The sequence below is a fragment of the Talpa occidentalis genome, unplaced genomic scaffold (genome assembly GCF_014898055.3).
Source record: "Talpa occidentalis isolate TD23 unplaced genomic scaffold, MPIMG_talOcc4v2.1 talOcc4.2, whole genome shotgun sequence".
Classification (NCBI taxonomy): Eukaryota; Metazoa; Chordata; class Mammalia; order Eulipotyphla; family Talpidae; genus Talpa; species Talpa occidentalis.
In genome coordinates, this window is record NW_023602073.1 from 91,177,440 (window position 1) to 91,182,352 (window position 4,913).

Consider the following 4,913-nt stretch of genomic DNA (forward strand, 5'->3'; position numbering starts at 1 on the left):
TTCTGGAAGAAGACCTCCTTGAAATTAGTTACACTTTAAGAAAGCCCATATACATAAGTGATATTTCAGAAATTCTATTATGGAAAAATACTAGTTCAGCTGAGACATTACAGGGAATAAAACTCCATTTGGCAATAAAACTTAAATAAACAAACAAAAAAGGCTCATAGAAAACCAATGCACAATTTCAGGCCTCACTTCTTCATGATGAAAGAGGAGATTTTTCAATGCTTCCATTACACATTCATTAATTAGAAACACATTAGGAGCTGAGAATTGAAGCGAGCTTATACTAGACAGATGGTGTAAGCCCAATAGCATGAACTCATGCTACAGAAATAAAAATGTGTCTTTGTAAACATCCATTAAGCATTAATCTCAAATTCTACAAACTAGTAATACAATGTGGAATGTTTTTATGTAAGCCAAGTAAAACAATGAAATCAGGATTCACCTCTTCTCTAAACAAAAATGAAAAAGTGAACTTTGTGTCAGAGGCTGTTCTGTTTTGTATACATCTGCTCAAGCAGTATTTTTCAAACAGTTATCTGTGAATGAATAATTGACGTTATCTTACTCTCACTCTTAATAAAGATTTAATAGAAATATTTAATAATATTTATAAAGCATCGTATCTTATTGCATTCTTAAAATGACTCCATGAAGCAAGTATTATTTAAAACTTGCAAAAGATAAGTGCACGAGGTGATGGAATTAGAACTCATGTCTAGATTTCATAACTAAATAAATGTAAATACAATGTTCTTTTCAGAGTATGCAGTGATGTATTCTTTATATCAGTTGGTGTTTGCATGTTTACATCAGATGATGGTACATCATGTAGTGAATTGGAGTTTTATCTTGATTCTTTCAAATAGAAATCTCTCCTTCTAGCTATACAGGCATGCGCTCTTTCATCTCTAAAACAAACAAGGTGCTAAATGTCAAACATCCTCCTAGAAAGTGCAGGGATCAACAGACAGGACACCTGCCCCACGCTCATTTTGTTAATGTTATGACCCTGAGATCATATATGTTGCCACACGATGTGCCTACAAAAGGTTGGCATCCAGTAACAAAGAATTCATTCATGTAACAAAATGAGTCGTCCCGTCCCAGCAGTAGGATCTAAGGAACCAGGATTGAGTCAGAACATCAGGCTTGAACTTGCCTAGGGTCACAGTATTTGAGAACAAGGAGAGCAGAACCTTAGGGGGAAATATTACACCAGGATAAGCAGAACATTTGATTGGGCCATATTGTCCAGCGGAGGGTGTATGGAGGGACAAACTAGATGTTTGAATGAAAATGATGAGATGATATAAGGGGGAAGCTGATAGAATGGCAAGGAGAAAAAGATGAATACACTATTGTAGTTAAAGATTTCAACACCCCACTATTAGTAATATACAAAGCCAGTAGAAAATCAGTAAAGACATAGTTGAACTCAATAACATCATCAACCAACTATATCTAACTAATACCTATAGGACGCTTCGTCCAACAGCAGAATACACATTCTTCTCAAGCTTTTATAGAAGTGGAATACTCAACAGAACATTCTGAGCCATAAAATACACCTTAACAGTTTGAAAATAGAAATCATAATGTTTCCTCCTAGACCACAATGGAATTAAACTAGAAATCACTAACAGAAAGATAGCTGGAAAACCCCAAATAAGTGTAGACTAAACAACACACTTATAAATCATAATACATCAAAGAAATATCAAGAGAAACATTTTGTTAGATTTATATCCTACATTGCTAATATATAGTAAGGTAAATGATTTTATTTTGATAACCTTGTATGTTATATTCTAGCTATAATTGGTTATTAGCTGAAGGAAGGCTTTTGATGTTGAACAATTCAGATATTCTAAAAAATGTCATTTGAGAGCAGACAACTGTATTTCTTCCTTTCCAATAAATATACCCTTTACATTCTTTTCCTATCTCATTATATTAGATAGGACTTCCACTATGGTGTTGAATAGCTGGTGAGAGGGGATCTTAACAGCAATGCTTCTAATGTTGAGCACAATACCAGCTGTAGATTTTTTTTTTTATCAAGTTAAGGAAGTTCATATCTTTCCTAGGTTACTGAGGTTCTCTTTTGTCATGAATGGATTTTGTCATGAATGGATGTTGGAGTTTGTCAAATACTTACCTGCAGCTGTTGACATAGTCATGTGACTTTTCTTCTTTAGTTGGTTGGGGTGATGGGTTGCTTTAATTGATTTTTAAATGTTGAACCAGCCTTGCATATCTGGAATAAATCTCATTTGTTTACTATATATACAGGTAATATATATCTTATATAATATGGTAACATATTATTATATAATGTTGAATTTCACTTGCTAATAACTTGTTGAGGATTTCGCACTGATGTTCATGAGCAATATTGGTCTGTAGGCTTGTGATGTCTTCATCTGGTTTCAGTATTATGGTAATGCTAGCTTAAGAAGAATCCCCTTTGTTTCTATCTTCTAGAAGATATTGTAGACAATGGGTATAATCTCTTCATTAAATATTTAGTAGAACACCCTGGGACCTGGTGCTTTCTTTTTGGGAGATTATTACTTACTGATTCAATTTTTAATAGATTCAGGCCTATTCAAATTGTTTATTTCTTTTTGTGACAATTTTGGCAAATTTTGTCTTTCAAAGAATTGGTCTATTTCCACCTAGATTTCTTTCCATTTTTTTTCAAAGACACATTATTCGGGATTATGATCAGACTATCACATCTAGCAATCAACAGCATGCATGAAAAAATCTACATTAAAACCCTTTGTTGGACTGCTTTACACTTTATGCAGAACAGAAACTAAAATAACCTGTTTTACAATTAATCACAAGTATAGTCAAGTCTTTTGCCCATAAACAAGTACTGTCTAAAACATGTCTTTGTAGCAGTTAAGCCCTGCCATCCCTGTTCACAAATCTGTTGTAACCTGTAGCTTCCCTGTCACTTCTCTGGCTCTGCTTTCCTGTGAAACTTTGTCTCCTAGCAGTTAATTAATAGCTTCTGCCACGGTCATATCTGCTGCTGTTGCTGGAGCCATCACAGCCACCTTGGTTTCATGGTTTGGCAAAGTATTGGTCTCCACTGGAAACCCAAAACTGTATTGTCACCATATTTGGATTACTAAATCCAGTGCCATCATATCCACCACCACTACAGCTGCCACAAAAGCCACCTTTACCACTGAAACTTCTTTCACAACCCAAACTGTCATTCCCACCAAATCCAGCTCTATGGCTACTATCAAAATTTCTAGAACCACTTCGACCTCTTTGGCTGGATGAGGATCTGGCCATCTCTGTCTTAGATAGGGCTTCCTTACTTCACAGATGGGGTCTTTCACAATATGGTATTTCTGACAGACAGTTTGTCTACTGAATCATGGTCATCACAGCATCCAAAAGCAAAGCCTCTTTTCTTGCCACTGCCTTGATCAGTCATGATTTCAATCACTTTAATTTTCCCATTTCTTAGGTGATGTTCTGCAGTGTCTTCTTTAAACAAAAATTCTTTTTAACAGTGAATTGGGAAACAGGGTTTTGAGACTCTTCTATTGACATGGTCTTCTTTGATTCCACAACTCTTCCATCTACCTTGCGTGACCTTGCATTTATGGCTGCATCCATCTACTCCACTGTCACATAAATCACAGACCCAAAGCCACTGGAGCACTTGGTGTTTGGATCTGTCATTACCACAGTCTGTAAGTGTTCCCCATTTCTCAAAATGGCTTCTAAGACTCTCATTAGTAGGGATGGGGAGGAGCTGTCAAGGGTACTAATGAGATTCCTAAATTATATTACATGGATAAAGGTTCTTTATATCAAAAAGAGCTATATGAGGAACAAATGAGTTATCAAGGGTGTGAAAGTATTCAGTCCCACAAACGCCATTCTTATGGAGGGCTAAAACCATAACCTGGCATAGTGCAGAGATGGGTAAATCAGTCCAAGTCTGCCAGGAAATGCCTGAAATGCCCAGGTTGCAAGAAGGCTATTATTAGAAAGAACCAACTAGTTTTGATTACTTACGAAGAAGTTGGTACTAGGACCTAGTCAACAGTGACATCAAGATTTCCTATTGGTGTTACAGGAAAAAAAAAGAAGCGACTGGACATCCCTCAGACATAGAATAAGTTAGGAGAAATCAAGCAGTTATACATGGAGAGGAGTGAGGGGGTTTTTTGTTTTTTGTTTTTTTAGTCTCCCAATGGAAACTTTCAGTGAATATTTTAAAATGTGCTACAGAGACTCAGAAGAAAGATCGATGGCAGAGACATAGAGGTGGAAGCCTTCTCTTTTAAGCTGATAGTCAGTTGAAGACATAACACCAATGAGATCTGGAGGCTGAGTGCAGAGAGAAGAGGAGAGGGCTGGAATTAGCACCTCTATGGCTGACTCCCCCTGAAGTGCTTGGTCCCCTAGATGGCTGGTGGGCTGTAAAATGTACTCTCTGGACATCCATTACTTCAAGTGCTGCCTGTTATTTTTTCATCCTCCAATTAAGCCTGGGGTAATTAATCAAATGGGACAAAAACTTCCAGAGACTTGTCCTTTTTCTGTACTAACCATCTCTCTTTCCAGGCCATTTTCCAAGGTCTTCATAGTTTAACAAGCCTATTTGGAGCCTTTTCTAGCTGTCACCTTCAGTAAATATCTGCCAAGGAAAGTCTTCAAGTGTGTGATATCTAACAAGCTGGACACTTAAAGCAGTTATTGAAATAGAGCCTGCAGACATGACAACCTGTGATAACTGTTCTGGAACAATTATAGGCAAATGTTTTAAGGGTTTTTTCAAGATTTTTTTTTCCTTTTTAATTCCTGGACCACTGATCTCATTAGCACTGAGGCTCTCTCTGCTGTGTGAGCTCAATGCCTTCCTC

The 4,913-nt window shown here is 36.8% G+C and overlaps 1 pseudogene; it reads right to left on the minus strand.

The window, feature by feature from the left end:
• Window positions 1-3,087: 3,087 nt before the first annotated feature.
• LOC119251475 (heterogeneous nuclear ribonucleoprotein A1-like) lies at window positions 3,088-4,635 on the minus strand (annotated as a pseudogene).
• Window positions 4,636-4,913: the final 278 nt, after the last annotated feature.